The sequence below is a fragment of the Pinus tabuliformis genome, chromosome 4_1 (genome assembly GCF_031772625.1).
Source record: "Pinus tabuliformis cultivar Carrire ecotype Pingquan chromosome 4_1, CPIR1, whole genome shotgun sequence".
Lineage (NCBI taxonomy): Eukaryota > Viridiplantae > Streptophyta > Pinopsida > Pinales > Pinaceae > Pinus > Pinus tabuliformis.
The window spans coordinates 465,628,662-465,648,329 of NC_142303.1; the positions used below are offsets into that span (position 1 = coordinate 465,628,662).

The 19,668-nt window shown below is 38.5% G+C and overlaps 1 pseudogene; it reads right to left on the bottom strand.

Annotated features, from left to right (window-relative positions):
* Positions 1 to 18,171: 18,171 nt before the first annotated feature.
* On the bottom strand, positions 18,172 to 19,386 carry LOC149176450 (plant intracellular Ras-group-related LRR protein 4 pseudogene; annotated as a pseudogene).
* Positions 19,387 to 19,668: the final 282 nt, after the last annotated feature.

The window sequence follows — 19,668 nt, forward strand, 5'->3', positions numbered from 1 at the left end:
ATGGTTTTATATTTATCCTCAGGTGCTACCTAAATCTGATTGTATCCACTAAAACCGTCCAAAAATGAAAAATGTTTTTTCCCTGCTAATGTGTCTAAGACTTGATCTATGAAAGGGAGTGGAAAGTAGTATTTTAATGTTTCTTTATTCAATTCCCTGTAATCGATACATACTCTCCATTTCCCATTTTTCTTAGGAACGATTACTAGGGGTGAAACCCACTGACTGTCTGATATTGGATAGATGAAGTTTACATTTAGCAGTTTTTGTAATTCCTCCTTAACAATTTCTTTCAGATTTGGGTTCATTCTTCATTGTGGTTGTCTAACTGGTCTTGCACTTTGTTCAATGTAGATATGATGTATGGAAGTCTTAGGATTAATTCCTCCCATATCAGTGTATTCCCATGCATAAGCAGAAGAATGTTTTTGTAAAATTTGTACCAGTTGATTCTTTTATAATTCTTCCAAGTTTTCATTAATGTTCAAAGTTTTACCTGGAAAAATTTCTATTGAAGAATTTCCAAATATTTCCATAGAGAGTAAATATGCTTGTCTAGATCAGAGATATCCATTTCGAATATGGTCATAATGTGAGGAGGATTCATTATTTTCCATTAGATTTAAAATTCAGTCCTCCTCTCTTACTTGTTCAGTAGTGAAAACCAGTTGTCTATCATCATCAGCATCTATCCATTCCTCATTCTCTATTTCTATTATTGTATTTGCAAGTGGATACAATGTAAGTTTCTTTGTATAACTTCCATCTGAGATAAACATGTCACCTGATCTACAATCGATGAAAGCATCAGTTATAGCTAACCAAGGTATTCCTAGGATTAATGGATGTCCTCCTAGATTATTCTTGGGTGTTAAGACCATGAAGTCAACAGGATATTCCCAAGAATCTAAGGATACACAAACATCTTCTAACACACCATCAGGTTTAATTACAGACCTATCTGCTAATTGTAACAGTGTTGGTGTGTATTGAAGGTTAGGAAGCCTAATTGAATCCTTGACTTGTTTACTCATTATGTTTATGGCTTCTCTTAGATCAATCAGTGTGTTTGGTATTTCAATTCCATTGATGTGAATTTTCACAATGGGGCTCTCTGGATCTAGATATTTTTGTATTGTTTGTTTTCCCCATCATGATGTCTGCAATTTTCCCAACTAATTGAATTATTTTTATGTCTTTTCTTTTCCCTCCTGATCTTTGAGTACTTAATTCCTTGATTGTTTTTGCAAAGATTGGTATTTCTTTTATGGCTTGCAGCAAAGGAATTTTTATACAAACATTTCTTAATTCATCCAGCATATTATAATCAGGCAATGTGATTTGTTTTTCTACTCCATCAATTTTCAATCGTTTTTCAGTGTGTTTGGTATTTCAATTCCATTGATGTGAATTTTCACAATGGGGCTCTCTGGATCTAGATATTTTTGTATTGTTTGTTTTCCCCATCATGATGTCTGCAATTTTCCCAACTAATTGAATTATTTTTATGTCTTTTCTTTTCCCTCCTAATCTTTGACTACTTAATTCCTTGATTGTTTTTTCAAAGATTGGTATTTATTTTATGGCTTGAAGCAAAGGAATTTTTATACAAACATTTCTTAATTCATCCAGCATATTATAATCAGGCAATGTGATTTGTTTTTCTAATGGATACTGAGGGTTGTTCTATAATAGGAGTATTTATAGGAACATTTTTTGTTTGATTATTTTCTTTCTGAGGAAGAGAGGTTTCTCCTTCTTCATATTGATTTTTATCTTTTTGAAGGTTTGTCCTTGCTTCCTGAATAACAAGAGGGGGTTTTCTTTGTAATACTCTACCAGACCTTAATTGAACATTATTTAGATCTAGTGGAGTTATTACATAGGTTTGAGATTTTTCCCTTCCATATTGTAAACAGGTTGTTGTGACATTTTATTATTGGGATTCGGAAGTGGTTGAGTAGGTAATTGATTTGATTTTTTGTGCAAATGGTAGGGAGAGCTATGGATTTTGATTTTGAATTTGGACTTGAGGTAATTGATTAACTTGAGGAATTTGATTAGATTGGGGTAAGAATTGTGGTGGAAAAATAGGATAGGATGGTGAATATTGTTGATATTGAGCATAAGCCCCATAAGGATTTTTCCATCCTTGATTCCAAGATTGTGATTGTGGTTGAGCCCAAGGCTGCCAAGATGGATTCCAATTATTTTGTGAAGACTGAGCAAATTGTTGTGATATAAAGCCTTGTGGTTGATTTGCTTGAGAGTTTTTCCATGGTCTTTTAGCAATAAAATAAAGAGGGTCTACTTGTTCTGGTATCCCTTCATCATTAAATACAACCTTGAGACTTGGTAAAGAAGGACATTCCTTAGTATCATGGTTATCTTCACATATGGCACAAGTTTCTATGGTTTTTAGGTCTAAAGGACATTCGCTTAGAGCATGCTTCTTTCTACACCTAGGACAAAAAATGGATAATGCAGCATTTTCGTACTTTTTCTTGTTTTGTATCTTAAGGGTGTCAATGTGTTCACTTAGACTCCCTAAAATATATGTCTTGAAAATATGAAGAAAACTTCCCAATTCTTCCCCACTAACTGTCCCAGCTGCAGATTTATTGATTCTTTATAAGAGAGGGTTCCTAGGAATTTTTTCTTTTCCAACTCGTGCTTTACCCCTTGAGATATGTACACATAAATCACAAATATTTGTAAATGGTAGTTTAGAAATATCTCCTTTTCCTGTTAAGTTAAGGAAATCGATCCACTCATCTTTGACAGACAAATCTCTTGACTAAGTCTTCAAGATTCTCATCTTCTTTTTGTGTCATTTTGAAGACTTCGTCTCTAATGTTGTGAGACATACAGTAGTCTGTATATTTCTCTAAGAAAGCTCCTTTCATTTGTGCCCATGTCCTTATAGAATTCGTTCCTACACTCATGAACCATTTTAATGTTGAATCTTTTAAGGTAGAAGGGAATAGTTTCAATTTTTGAGCATCATGCAGATAATCATATGATATGCATGATACTTCAAATTCAAAAAGAAATGTCTCTAGGTCTTCACTTCTTTTTCCATGGAAATTAAGAAGAATAGAAGGAGAAATATTCTTCATTGTGAGGGTTGTATCTTCATAAAAAATAGGAAATCCAGAAGGATCTTAATTTCCTCCACCTCTACCCCCTCCTTTGCCTCTATATCCACCTCCTCCTCTACCTCTACCTCCTCCAATCCTATTTTTCTCACCATTGACATTGTGTACCTCCCCTTCTCCTTCTTCATCCATGATAGATTCTTCAGAACTAATGTAAGGATCTTCTAATTCTTTTGGTTCCTCTATCAATTGATAATCAAATGAGTTTCTTGTTCCTCTTCTTCATTGGGAATTTCTAATTCTTCTCCTAGAATTTGTTCACCAGTGAAAGATAGAAAAACTACTCCTGTAGTTGGGGATGTAGGATTTTCTTCAATTATGGCTTCAGTAGATGAAGTAGGTGAAGTTCTGGATTGGATTTCTGATCTTAAGACTTCAGGAAGTCTTTGTTGACCTACAAATGGAATTCAAGTTTGAGTAGGTGGTGTGGAACTTCGAAGTCGTGGTGGAGTGAACGGATTTTTGGGAATTAAACTTCTTCCTTGTCTTACAAATCTACCTCTAGAGTCTCTTTCCCTACGCATATCATGTTTTTAATTGATGAGTTGTTTTTTTTAACTTCTATTTTCACTTCCGTGACAATGGCGCCAAAATGTTTAGTCAATTTAATGTTCTTAAATTGTAAGCATAAATTATCGACCAGGGCATGTCAACTGATGAAGTACAAGTGCACTATATGTGCTAGAAGTTGTTTATGTCGTTAAGATGATTATGTTATTGTTATCTAAATTAATGTCAAACTCTAGAATCAGTATTGAGATGATGTTATTAAGTATACTAGGATGTTATTTCTAAGATTTGTTAATCGATTACTCTAAATGATATTTCTAGAATTAGTTCTAATTGAATTGATCTTTTTTTTGAATAGTTGAATAATGATCTTAACTCTTTTCAATGAATATATTAAGTTAATCTACTTTTCAACTTATCACTTGTTTTTGGATTTTTTTTATGTTGCAACTAAACAAATCTAATTATAAAAACATGAAATGACATAAAGAAAATCATATTTTATCAATTTGAAAAATCAAGTATGCTTGAGTTCAGATGCTGAGAAAGACTGTCATTCTTATCTACTTCAACTTCATTCAATGCAAAAGTAAAGCAGAAACAAAATTACTAAGCTATGAAATAACTAAACTATGAATGAAATGAAATGATTGAGTTATACTAGATATAAAGCAAATGAGATGATTGAGTTATGATAGGTATGAGGCAAACGAGATTATTGAGTTATGCTAGGTATAAAGCAAACGATATTACTGATACAGAGATCAATCAAGTGAACCTAATCGCGAACTCCATTGAACTGCATCCTTAAAATATAAAAACGGAGAATCCATAAATTAAATCTATGAAATAAAATAAAATCTAATTGCAGTGAATCAAAGACCTGATCTGCGCGCAAGGGCCCTCCACGAGACAATCAGTAACTTTAATCAACAACACATAAAATTGTATGAACCAAGATCTTTGAATTAATCAGAAAAGAGTTTCTACAGGATGCTTCAAAATTTCATACAGCGACGTACCCTTAACATAGAGTTTCCATTGTTCTGATAGAGTTTTTAATTAACAACATGAGAAATCCAACCCTACAGGGCTTCGCTACAATCCTTATCAAAATCAAATCATATCGCTTATTTGTCGATTTGTTATTGAAAAAGCAAATCGATAATATCTCTTGAAACTCAGACTCTATTCCAGCAAATTATCTTGCGGTTGATTATCATGGTTGATTGTGTTGTAGTGCAGATATCTTGATGGATTAGCTAGAGTAAACAGGAATAAATCCATGAGAGGATCATTCCCTGTCTACCCATATACTCCTTTGCTGAGTTGTGTGATCTCGAACCTTGTCAACAATGGAAGTAGTTGCAGATCTATGGATTAGCTATAGAATGAGGTCAATTTTGTAGTTGCATGTAAACTTTAATAAAACAATAAGGCATATTGGCAAAATATGAAAAATAGGACATATGAATGTTTACCTTAACAAAACCTTATGTTTATTGCATTTATTTGGATGATAGCAATATGAAAAAGGAAGTAAACATAGACAAAAAGAGTGTCAAGATAAAACAGTTCTTGGACTCTACAGAGTGCTTGACCTGACAGTACAGAGGTACCCCTGTAAGTGAGGCGAAAATGTCCTTTTACTCCTCCACCACCTTGTCCATTTTTTGTTGTTGTGCGAAGGAGCCTTGCTTGGAAGCAGTAGCCACAACATTTTTCTTTCCCTGAGGGCAAATCATAAGGAAAACAAATTTCTTGGTTTAGGAAATGATCTTATTGCATTGCTTTGCAGTGATCAAAGAGTTAGCGGTATGCGGGGCCACCTTCGGTATCCTATAAAACTTATTGGCCAAAGCAATAATCATAGAGCGAGGTCTAGACTCATATACATTATGTCTCTTCCACAAGTATGGTTGTCCTAATAATACATCACAAAATTCAAGAGAAGCAACATCACATAATATCTCATTCATGAAGGGCTTGATGCTAGAGGGAAGGTGACATTGTTGGCTGACGTGGAGAGCTCGTCCTTGGTGAAGCCACCTGATGGTGTATAGTTTTGGATTTGTTGTAGTCTTTAGGCCCAACTGCTTCACGATCTCTGCTGAAATGTGGTTCTTTTGGCTCCCACTATTGACAATGAACTGCAGCGGAGAACCATTCACCCACATATGTGAGTGGAGGAGGCGTTCCCCCTCCTCCATATCTTCAAGCTCAATCTTCTGGATCTTGGTGGTGGCCACAATGGCACTGGGCTCTGCATCAATGATCTGCTTCCCTTTGTCATTCCCCTTATCGGGAAAATAACATGGGGGGAGAAACGTTCACAGAGTCTCCTTAGAGCAAATTTTTAGAGGTATTGAATACACCCCTATAGTTAAGTGAGAAAATTTTCATGAGGAACCTTTAGGAGGGCTTGTAGCTCTAAGCGCCCTTTGAATCGAGGTTTGTTTCCCAACTTGTATCTCATAAGATGCCTTCTGGTGGGCTTTTAAAAGTAATGATTTTCGACCTCTAGAAGAAGAGGAGACAATGAGATCTTCAATAAGCCTTAAGCCACCACCAGGGTCAGAGGGGGGAGGGAGATATGTGGTAGTGGGAAGGGTAGAAGAATGATCCCAATATTGTAGATTGTAGTGACGTGGGGAGATGGGAAGGGATGAGGAGGGAGGGTCGGATTCTGAGGATTCGGGGTGAAAAATGAAAGGTCCTCAATGAGGGGAGGAGAAGGGATAGAAGGGAGTGCAGAGGGTAGGGAGAAGAGGGGTGACGGGGATGGGCGAGGAGAGCCGAGAGACGGGTATAAGAGGGATACACAGAATTAGTATGTGATACCTTGAGAGAATACATAATAAACCACAATTGGTCTTTTGTATAAAGAAGAAACTAAGGGGGCAAAAGCTCCCAATCCTAGATTATGAAGAGCATTAGAGGAGAGGGGAGATGTTGTTGAAACCTAAGCTGCTACGACCTCCATAGATTGGTGTGCCTGAATCTGTGGAGACTTTGAAGAAGGTGATATCTAAACAAGATTCATGGTTATAGGAAGTTCCTTGTTTAATGGAGGCAAACAAGTCTTCGAGTATTTCTTGAGAGATTCTAGGGTAACATGAGAAGATTTTGCAGGAGATGGAGGGAGTGTGTCTTAGTAGAATTCACTTTTGCGAACCCATTTTTTCATGTTCCCTTTTCCAATTGCATAGTCCCAACTTAAGTTCCCATAGAAAGGGCAACGAGATCATTTAAATAATATTCCCTTGTTGTCTATGTTTTGCTTGTGAGTAATTGAACCCACACTAATGGAAACGGACTCAGGGAACCCCTGGGACATATTGAGGCCGACCATAATACGAACAATCAAGATTACACCAATTTGTTTGAAAGAAAAGGAAACTTCATAAAAAAATCTTAGAGAGTTTGCAACCTCCTGAAAGACACTTTCATGGTAGAATATTGGTGGGAGAGATGGGAGATGGACCTAGGTAGGCACCAAATCCATTTTTTTGTCGGGCATAAAAAATTATGGTCCAGTTCTTCAGTAGGAGATCCTGAGAATCCCAAGTCCATTTTTGGGCCAAAATTTTCCCAACATGCTCTATGCTTGACACTTGCCATCCCATCCATTTTTTCGTGAAGAGCATGCAATGAGTCGAGTACCCTAGTAAGGGTTTGAGATTTAGTTCCATCCACCTGCATAGAATCGCCATGAATATTCTTCAACTAACGAATTGACCAACCACCACTTTGTCTTCCATATCTTGGATTCTGTTTCGAATAAATTCCTTTCCTAGGACTAGAGACGATTCCTCAGAGAAACACTTAATGCATTTCTGAGAGGGTTTTTTAGGTGGACTATCTAGTGGAGCTATAGGGTTAACCTTCCCCTAAGAATAACTGCCTAGACTGAGCATTGTTGGTGTAAGGAAATCATTTAGGAAATTGGAAGAGGGGAAAGAGGGAGGCAGTTTATCAGTAAACAACCAGGAGGTAATCATGCTGTAACACTTCGAGTAAATAGAGGAGAGTATTTTATCAGGGAAAGCAGTGAGGGGAGATTGACGGGAGTGGATGTGGATTGAGTTGAGAGGGAAAGGCAGGCTCCGTAAGGAGGAAATGTGGGTGTGGGCCATCTAGGAACAAGATAAAGTGGCCTAACTTCTCACAACAATGGGATCAACCCTGAGAAATTCATTCAGAATCTACCCAAGATATCAATTTGTACCTACGCTGGCGAGCTAGATGTGATGAGGGAATAAGAGGGTGACAATACTTGTATGAGATCTGGATCCCTCCAGATGTTGACCCCTTCTAAAGGGTTTGGTGTATGATCCACCAGATCCTCATACCAATCCTGTGACATTTTAAGATATCAGGCAGATTCATGAAGGAAGGAAGCAAAGGGGATTGTTGGATTAGCTTGTGGAGTTCCTGCCACTAGAAACCCTAACTACAAGTTAAACCCTCGTAAAGCCATCATCCTCCTATATATATATATATATATATCCTCTTTTACTTTTAGAATGTATTCTATATTGTAAAAATACATTACAATTAATATGTTTACAAAACATTTAATTTCATATGCTCACTCGCAAATTACGAACTCCTGTGTTGGCTCATTTTTGGCAGAATTCAGATAATTACGTTGATAAGAGAAAGAACACAATTGAATGGGTGAATTTTGATTTAGCTATGCTTCTAGGTTGAATTATGTACATTAAAACAATACTTTTAATTGTGTAATTACTTATATCACTGAAAAAATTTAGAGTTTAAACACAAAACCCTCTAATTTTTTATTTTTATTTTTTTTTTCACAGGAAAAATTGAACTCTTTATTAAGGAAATAAAAAGTTACAGAGTAGATGCATCGAAGCATTAAATAATCAAACTGTGAATCCACCATGCGCAGAAAGTGAAAATAACATCATATTGAGAAAAAGTGGAAAAGCACTTGCTCAATAGTGATACTCATATATAAAACTTCTATAAACAGTAATAAAAAATCGGGTCTGTCCGAACAGTCGGAGCAAAGAACCCATATACAAAAACATATGTAGGAAAAGTAACCATAGTCCATCTGTCATAAAACAACATAATATGTAAAACTGAAATAGAGCCAGAAGTCAGAAAGACATCTCAGTCCCATATCAACAAAGTTGCAATGTTATAAGCCATATAAAAAAATGAAAAAAATTAGATTTTTAGAAATATGGAGGCCGATCCGACTCGGTGACCATCCCGTTGTCCAAATCGATTATGTGTCAGGTTTCCAGAGCCTGTTGTAGACCTTTTTTAGAGAAATAATCTGCTTCCATATTCCTTTCCCTGTAAATGTGACAAACAAAGAAATCAACAAAGGTTGATTTAATAAATGAAATTTCATCTAAAATAGGAATCAGTGTAAGATTTTGATAGCCATTTCATGCCAAATACCGTTCAGATGAACGAGACCACCAATTTTTCCATGCATCCTCCAAAGAAACCCCAAACCAATGTGAACTAATACTAATAGTCTTCAGAAAAATCTCCCAAGTTCTTATAGAAAAAGGACAGGTTAAAAAAGGATGAGAAGAACTTTCTTCAAAGATTTTGCAGAGGGAGCACCAACCTGGGCCATGTTTGTTTCTATTTTGAAGGTTGTCCCAAGTTGGGACTTTGTTCCTGAGAATACACCAGAAAAAGAGTCTGGATTTTACTGGACAACTGAGTTTCCACAAAGGCTTGAACCACCAGTGCCTAACTCCACCCACCCTTCTATCCATTTGTAAATTGTAACCAAACTTTGGAGCATATATACCACTGGGAGAGTAGACCCAACAAATTTCATTAACCCTTTCCTTTATACAGACATTTGATCTTTGCAATTCCATAGTGTAGTCCATCCAGACACCCTCCCACTGGGGCTTTAGGTCTAAATCCTCGACTGACTTCCAACCCTGATTCCAAAAAGTAGTGGTTCCCTCATTTGAGATTTGATTGAGAGAAAAAATACCCTTGGCAGCAAGGGATTCTCTCAACTCCCTTGGAAGAGTGAAAGCCTCGTTACAACCAACCCACAGATCCACTCCCACTCTAACACTAGAACCATTCCCAACCAGCCAGGATAGCCCATCAGCAACAATGTCAAAAGACTCAATCATTGCCTTCCAGATGACCAAAGAGTTTCTAGAAGACTTTCCCAGTGTTCTCAGCCAAACCACCAAGTCCAAAGGATATATATATTTCCTTTTTATCACCGATGTCCATAGGTTGTCCTTGGTTAAAAGACTCCAGCCATATTTTGCTGCCAAAGAGCGAGAAAAACAAGAGAGATCCTTTATGCCCCACCCTCCCTTATCTTTTGGACAAGCAATTTTCTCCCAGGTCACCCATGGGAGAACATCATCTTCCTTGGAGCCCGCCCAAATAAACCGACCACATATTTTCTTAATTTGTGAAAGAATGCCTTTCGGGACCCAAGAAAGAGCAATCCAGTAAACTGGTATGGTCTGTAAAACCGATTTTATAAGAACCAAGTGCCCAGCTCGAGATAGCCACTTAAAGCTCGAGAGCTTGACATGCTTCTCAATTTTTGCAACTAACCATTTCCAGTCCAATTTTTTTGGAGGAGTCCGGCTTCAAGAGGAAACCAAGGTATTTAAGGCTTTCCATCAAAGATTTTACTTCAAAAAGAAAAGTAGATAAATATCTATTTATCTCCGCCTGAGAGAAGCCATTGTGAGTAAAGGAGGATTTATGTGCATTTATACTCATCCTGGTTGCCTTAAGGAATAAATACATAATTGACTGCAACTTAGAAATATCTTCCTTAGACTCATCACAAAAAACTAAAATGTCATCCATAGAAAGAAGGTGAGTAATGAAGAGATTTATAGCAATTTCAATGCCTTTATATTCACCCCTTCTAATGGAAAAATGAATCAATTGACTCAAACCTTTTGCAACAAAAAGGAATAGGAGGGGTGATAAAGGGCATCCCTGACGAAGGCCCCTCTGCCTATGGAAAAAAGGAGAGGCCACCCCATTGATGAGAACAACAAAACTCACATTAGTTATACAACTCATGACCCAATTAATAAAACCAATATTGAAACCCAGGTGAGTCATAAGAAGGCGCAAATACATCTAGCTAATCTTGTCATAAGCCTTTGAAAGATCTATCTTAAGAATCATTCCTTTTTTTTTGTTTCTTTTGATACAATGCAGGGATTCCTGGGCCACTCCAATAGCTTCATGTATTTTACAACCCTCAAGGAACCCAAACAGTTCCTGTGAAATATTTTTTGAGAGAATTGGTTTTAATCATCTTGCAATAGTTTTGGTAGATATTTTGTATGTACAATTGCACAAAGAGATGGGTCTGAAATCATTAAAGCTTTGAGGATCACCAGACTTTGGGATTAAAGCCGGAAAGGTTGAATTAAGAGGGTCATGTACAAAACCCTTGCTTTTGGAATCCTCCACTAGTCTAGCATGATCATCCCCTATTAGGTCAAAGAAATGTTGGAAGAATTCCACCGTCCAACCATCTGGACCCAGACTCTTCTCCTTTTGCATAGAGAGTAGAACTCCCTCCACTTCACCCTTTGAAACAGAGGCCATAAGAATAGTATTATCGTCCTCATCAATAAAGCTAGGAAATACTTGTGCCACCTGAATGACTTCGACAATGGTGGCCTCGGGGGAAAGCTTTAAACATGGTTTTGAAATGACTCATCCCCATTGTCGACAACTCATTGAAAGAAGATGCCGAAACCCCTTCATCATTTTTCAGTTCCTATATTGTGTTTGTGTTTATTCTGCCCTTGGCGTAGTTCTGGAAAAATTTGGAGTTTTCATCCCCTGCCTCAAGCCAAATAGCTCTACTTTTTAACCTCCACTTTTCTTCATTATCTTTCAGAATCCTATACCTTTCACCCTCCATAGCTTTTATCCTTCTCTTTTTTTCTTTTGTCTCATACCCATCCCCTTCCAAGCTTTCTAAAGCCTGCAAATCAATCTCAATGGATTTTAATACCGCTTCATCCCTTAAAGATTTTTCCTTTGCCCAAGAGATAGTTGATTGTTTCAATTTTTTTAGTTTCTCCATAAAAGACTAGGCAAGGGATAAGCCCGAAGATCCATTATGAGAACTCCAAATCTCATGAACCAACTTATTGTAGGACATATCTTTAAGCCAGGAAGAATTGAATTTAAAGGGAGAGCCAGGCTTCCTACTGGCCCCTTTTAGTTATAGGAAAAATGGAAAGTTATCTGCATCACCCCCAGAGCCAACAAACTGGCGAAAAAAAGGGATATGAGCAGCCATATCTTCTTTGATCAATAACCATTCTAAACATTTAGATACCCTTGTCTCATCAACCCTCCTATTTCTCTAGGTAGGTTTTTCTTTCAGAAGATCAACATCAATAAATCTCCCCAACCAAATCTTGTTTAGAAAAAAAACGGCCAAAGGGTCCAGCTGTGCATTTGGTCCCCAAGATTCTGATAACCCTACGGAGGCATTGAGATCCCCTCCCACCACAAGCTTTGAGCAATTTAGCAAAGATTTTGAGAGCAATTTATTCTAGAAAGTGATACGACCCTGACAAGGTCCATAACTGTTTAAAAGAGTTAAGTTTGAACAAAGTTTTGAGGAGTAAACCTCCACTTCAAGCATCAAATAAGAGCCCTAGGAATTTAAGAGTTTTAAACTGCAATCCTTTATACCCAATGTCAAACCCCCTAAACGCCCACTTGCATCGAGAGCCACAAAGGACCAACCAAGCGACATGTTTCTCAAAATATTCATTACAAAATCCCTAGGACCAAGAGTCTCTCGAAGCATAATAACATCACAACATACATTCTTAAGTAAATGTTTTAAGGCCAAATTTTTCTGGGCATTGGCAATCCCTCTGCAATTGAAAGACAACAAAGTCATTTGGAAACCACCACAGGGGTCATCACTGCTCCAAGAGACCCTTTTAGGGAGATTTGTTTGCCATCAGCTATATCAAGCTTGGCTTTTAACTGGGCTTTAGATAGGTTTGATTTCCTGCCCCAAGTCTTAGGAGGACCCACAGTGTCATATAAGAGGTTGAGACCACCCACAGGATCGTTCGGGTGGTCTCTTTTTTCCTGGGGGAGAAGGTTATAATGAGGTTTGTCTAGGTAAATAACAGAGGGGATGGGAAGACCAGAGCCCACCGACGAGGGTCCAGAAAGATTTAAAATCGATATCGATGTAATGATGCTGTCAAGGGCCAAAGAGATATTGCATTGAGGAGAAAAAACATCAATAGATGGCCTGGAAGGACCAGGCCTGAAAATAGGATCCACAAGGGGCATACATAGAATAGAAAGAGAGGGAGGAGGGGAAGAGACGGTAACTGCAGGATGAGATGCCTCCACCTTTATCATCTCATCTCACTCGTGTACAGTAGCAGTTCTTTCAGCGTCTACATGAACTGATCGCTGATCCTCATTGACCACAATCTGAACGGAAGCCTATGCCTGATGTCTCCCAGGAGAAATTGCCTGCTCCATAACTACATCCTCAGGCTGCTCCTGCAATTCTTGAATCGAATCCACCCAATTTTTCCTTGCATGTCTAAACCCCAATGGGAAATCCCTATCCAAGTGGCCATGTTTATAACAACGATGACATCGATAGGGAAACTGTTCATAGTCCAGTAACTGAGTGAGAGAGTATCCATCCACTTGTATCTGCATCATTTCTTCCAAACCCTCCCTCGGGTCCAGCCTAACTAGTATACGTGCCATCTTTCTTTCCATAGTCACTTGAAAGGACATATCAGCTTCCAAAAAAGTTCCCAGAATGTTTCCAATCACCTTGAAGACATCCATCAACCAAAGATGAGGGGCGAGTGATGGAAGGGGCACCCACATAGGGATCTCTCCTAATCTTTCTCTTTGAGCATCGAAAATGGGGGTCCATCTTTTAAAGAGAATCAAAGCTTTACCGAAACCCCAGTTTCGCTCTAGAACCCAATCAACTACTTCCGCATTTGAGAAACGAACCATGAACCAACCCCTTATCAAACAAATAACCTCCGTCTGAGAAACCAGCCCTGAACTCCATTCCTTACTTATCCATTTCTAAATGAAATTAGCAGTAAATTGTCTTCCCTTTACCCGTCCCACTATGATGCGCTATGATGCATCCATAACTTCATCCATCCGAATGTTGTCCCCTAAGATTAGTTTTGGTTTCTGCTCTTTCTTTCTCATGACCTTCCCCTTCTTCCTCTTTAGGCCTGAGGACTAACCATTCACTGAAGGGGCAATTGAGTTATTTTCTTTACCCTCATGGCTTTTCGAGCCCTGAATGCCCTCCAAGGGATCGTTTGGTGTTAATATAATGTTCTACAAGGCTTCAAAGTCCAGTACCTTCCCACCAGTGTCGAGAATGGGAGGATGACTTCCCTCCTTCGACCCCAAGGAGCCTGCCTCTAGATGTCCAACCAAATCCAACCCTTGGCTTGGAAAATTAGGAAACCCTAACACTTTGTTCCCAAATTCTTCTTGGAGTGGCTGTCTCGCCGAAGAATTTACCTTCGGGAAACCAATAAAGGGTTTCTCCCCAATAACAATAGTGTCAACTGCTAAACGAAAAGACTCCGAGAGGTTGATGGCAAAAGTCGAAGAAGGGGTTTTTTAGTCAAGAGTTTTGTATAGGCTCAAGCCCGTAACCAACTTTTCCACCCCTAGTAACTCATTAAGACAAGTTTGCAACCCTTTTTGCCTCTTGAGTTCGCTACTTCTCACTATATCTTCCAGACCACTCGTTAAAACCTTAGAAACAGAGACTGTCGGAGGGGTTTTTGGGCTTACTTGTAAACCCGCTAACGTCGTGACAGAAATGCCTGCCAATACTGCACCATCCTGACCTTCATGAACTTCAGAGTCCAGAAACCAGCAAACCACCCTTGAGGAAGGGGGTTTTGACTCCTCTAGCAACCCTAGGCCACTGCCCTAATTCCATGCCGGTTCCGTACGAAAACTTTTGCCAAGTGGAGACCTAGCTGGCAAGACCACCTTCGCAGGATTCTGTTGCATCGGTTCTAAATCCAAAACTGACAGAATGTCCTTAAGAGCCAGTTCCATATCCACATAGTTGGTCGGGTTCACCATCCTGGTAACAGTGTAAAGAGGAAAAAACAAATAAAACTAACTCTTGACTAAAACGACTGGCGAAAGCTCCGAGTAGGCTAAAGAACCCAAAACAACGAAACCTTCCTCGCGTAGTACGACCCCAGGTGACCTGAGATCCCAGAAAAAGCAAGGAGGCTCAGTATGAAAATGAGGAAATACAAGCAGCACGAGGTATTGAAAACTGAGGAGGTGGTAAACGTTGAGAGTCACAAAGGATGCATCCGGTCATCCAAATGAAAAACACAGTGAAAAATGAAAACAAAGTAAAAACGTTCACCCAAATAATCCCGCCGCCTTGGAATGCTCACAACTCCCTCAACACCCAGCCCAAGGACTAGCCCAGCAACTATGTGGCTGCCCCAACACCTGCTACGAGTAACATTTGTCTCCACAGTCCTCCATCGCTGCCAGGTCCTAGGTCACCTTGGTATGATCTTGACTTGTCAAAATATTTATACCCAATACACTTTTACAATTTATGAAAAACCTAAAATATAACCTACTTAAACTCATTAAATAAAATATATAAAGCCTTTCTCTACATACATTTATTTTATATATCCATTACCTTCTAAGTCATCAAATAAACAATAAAAAGCACACTTTAAATGACACTTGCTAATTTAGATGAATATGAAAAGCAAAAAATATATTAAGACTTGATAATGGTTACAAGGATGAAAACAATGTTGCATCATTTACCATTCAGAAGCTGAGCGAAGAGTACGTGGATAGTCGAGCTGAATCGAAGGAGAAAATATGGGAAATCTGTTTTAAAACAGATATAAAACACATTTGAAGCGGATTTGATAAATATAGTATCTGTCGTGCATGCATTAAGGAAAGTTCTGTTGGAGGAAAATAAGGAGAGGATCTGCTCGATCCTTCCTTTCTAACGCTTCTTATGTATATAAGATAGATCTGATTTGTGAGGAAGGGAGCGTGAGCAAGATGTAATCGAATCTGACGCCTTAGCCTGTAATCGTTTTGTATAATATATAAAAGCCTGTTCTGGTGTTGGTTGTGTCCGCTTACGTGTGTGTGTTTCATAATTGATTTAATTCTGTGTCTCATGCATGCACGGCAGATACTATATTTATCAAATCCGCTTCAAATGTGTTTTATATCTGTTTTAAAACAGATTTCCCATATTTTCTCCTTCGATTCAGCTCGACTATCCACGTACTCTTCGCTCAGCTTCGGATTCCTCTTCAATTTACGAGGAGTTAGATGCTCTTCGGATTCCTCTTCAATTTACGAGGAGTTGGTCTGATTTTACCCGCTGTCTTCAGAAAATGAAGATAAGGCACTGTCGTAAATTACTTACCATGGCGACATCCGCAGAAGGTTCTTCTCTTCACCTCTTGGCTTCGTCTCTTGGCTTCGTAGAGGAGAGTTCACAAACATAGCCTCCTGTCCCGCCCCAGCTCATGGAAGGATTGCAAGGCAGCGCCATTCCTCTGTTTCTTACTAAGACCTATGACATGGTGGAGCATCCTTGGATAGACCCAGTCGCCTCCTGAAGCAGCCCGGGCAACATTTTTATTATTCGAGATGCCCACCGATTCTCTCAAAATCTGCTGCCGCGTTGTTTCAAGCGCAACAACTTCTCTGGCTTCGTTCGCCAGCTTAACACTTAAGTGAGTTTTTCTGTTTCCTTCAATTTTCAGGGACATTGTATTGCTTGAACCATTTTGTTTTGGTATTGATTCTGTGGAGTATATTGTTTTTCTTTCTTTTGTATTAAGCTTTAGTATAGTTGTTAGTTATTCGTCTTAGCTTCTGTGTCAAAATTCCTTTTACATTGGTTATTGAGGTTTGGTTACGAGGTCAGTCCAGGACGTCAAATAAGTCCTGTATACCATGGGGTGGCAAAGTAGAACATGTGCGCTATGATCTGCAAACTCGTCCATAGAAAGTCCACTGGTGTCATCCTGTTAAGTTTCATGGAAAATGATCCTCTGACGCACCATATTCTAGATAACTCCTGAGGAAATAATATTTATCCATCTATGTATCAGGAACAACGATACGAGTTCTTGAATTAATGCTGTACCAATTTGAGGTCGAGCACCTCAGAAATGTAATCCCCTGGTTCAACCAATAGAAAACTGGCATATAGATAACATGACCCCTCTGTTCATGTTGCACTTACCAATTCTCAAGAATGAAAAACTTCCTTCGATACTTACAATTGCCATAGGAAGAAAACCAACACCCTTCTTTAGTTCTTGTAGTCCAATGACCAATATGCTGGTTGGAGATGTCACCATGCAATGGTCACTGTTTCCATTCATTGGTTTATAGTTCAATCCTGGGTCAAGAGTACAAATATGTGCTACTGCTAAAGCAAGTTCTTCTTTTAGACATGCGTTTTCAACCTCCATTTTACTTGTTCCAATAATTTCATCACTATCACATCCTTTATCAAACATCTAAGGTTATATTCCTTACCAGAATTTATAGGACCATCTTCATTTGGGACTGAATGATAGCTACCGCTTTAGAGAACGAGTTTTTCACGTGCAGATTACGATCAACCTTAGGCAGTGGCCCTACTAAGGCTTCTGGAGCCAAGCATGCTAGGTCTGCATCATTAATGCCAATCAAGTTGATGTCAAATAACCCATAGCTGCTAAGACATCCTGAGGAGTATGTGCAAGCAAATATTTTAAGGGTTGTCCTGGTCTGATCACTTTAGTCTTTCTTATTCTATTCCTTGGCTTGCTTGCCTTATATGGAGTTTTGTCGATGTCCTCCTTCTAGCCACCTCTATAAAGCAATCCTGATATGCTGCACCAATTCTGCAACTCAGTTCAACAAATATCTCATCCTTCTGGCTTTGTGGAGTCTTCAATGCTTCTTGTCAAACAGAATTTGCATCAACCCATTGACCTTGGAATTGCCTTAAACCAAAGTTCAAGGCACCAATTTCATCCTTAATGGCCCGCACATTACTTTTTGCTGGAAGGATCTGCTTTTTCAGGGAATCCCACCATTGATCTAGAATTTTATTACGTTCCTGAATTCTCTCAATGTGGCCAAATGATTTTTTCATGTCACACAACATGACTTTCTTCTTGTAAAATAATACTCTTTTGGTCAATTCTATTTTGTACCTGGTTTATCTGCTCATCATTTTTTTTTAACCTTAGTCTTTGTCCAACATTATTCATTGGGGTAGCTGTATCTTTGTATCTTTCATGTTTTATGGTTTTACCTCGACCTTTCTTACAAGCTTTTCTAGACCTTTCTCCAGTATGATTGGTCTAATTTTGGGATTTCAAACAACTGGATTATGTATTACTAGACAAGCTTGCTTCTGCATTAGGTGCGTTTAATGGTGTTCCTCCATAACTTCAGCCCACTTGCATTTCCTCAAACATGAGCAGAATATTGACCACCTCCCCTTTGGCTTAGTCTCTTTTTTTTTTGCATCCCCTTTTGCAACACAACCAAGCATAAACTGTACAACGACCTTAGCTCCACTCTCAATAATATGCCTTCCACTATCTCTAATGGTGTCTCTTCATATTTAAGAATTTGAGGATATGTAAGCATATGAAAAGAGTCAGAGAGGACGTTTATTTGATCATTGATAATATCTAACTCCTCAAACATCCCAAGATTTCCAATAGATCGTGGGAACTTGTGTAAGTTAGCAAAATTGCTGCCAACATTAAGCTTAACAAGATTTGTGGAAAGGCACAAACTCTTCGGTATCAATTCCATTTCATTAAAGCTTACATCAAGTTCTTTCAAATTGGTTAAAGAACCCATTGTTGACGGAAGGCTCTTTGTTCCGTTATATTTCTATTTTAGGACTTGTAATGATTCAAGCTTGGCAATAACTTTACACAAAGCTTTGAGTTGATTGTATTTTGCTTGAAGCTCAACAACATATTGATCAATTGACAATTGTATACGGTAGCTCTTCAATTTTATTTGTCTCAATACTCAGTGTTTTCAAATTGCTAAGCTGTCTAACAGACTCGGGCAGTGATGAAAGTTGATTTGAACTCAAGTCCAAGGATACAATCCGAGAAAGCTTTCCAACTGAAGCAGGTAGAGTCTATAAGTGATTGCCATGCAAGTCTAGATCGGTTAGATTGGGCAACTCACCAATGGAATCTAGAAGATTCATTAGCTGATTTGCATGAGTATCCTGTTTCTTTAACTTGGAAAATCCTTCAATTTTCCTAGGAAGGGTCACTATCCTGTTTTCAAACAAAATGATTTCAGTAAGATTATTAAGCTTTCCAATTGAGTCAGGCAACCACTCAACTTGGTCCATCAATCTTCCTTGAAGATCCAACTTCTTAGCATCTTCCTTGGCATTTATCTCAATCAGGCTGGCAAGCTTTATTAAACTGAGCTTTTGTTCCCCTTCAACATCTATGTTGTCTATAATCAGTCCCACAAAATTCTTGTTTTCTACTTTGGCTCCTACAGAATTCCTTTTACCCTCTTCAACATTCTCCTCCCCTTTAGATCCACTCATGACAGAGTACCTGTTAACAAGTGTTGGATTGCCAATTTCCCTAGAATCCATAACAGCATGAATGTCTCCATGTGGTCAACATCATTCAGATCAGTTGCCTTGACGGAGCTAGTTTCTAGGGAAATTGAAATTTCTTCTAAAACACTGCCTATAAGGGATTGATAGAAGAAACATTTTGGTACTTTTCCACATAAAAACCACGACAAATTGGGAGGATACTATGGATGCCAACAACATCTCTAAAGGAGGGAGGGGAGAAGAAGGATCTACCCCTTTCTAGATCAAATTTGCGAGACTCAATGCGATTAAAGGCAACACAACATCAACTCCTAG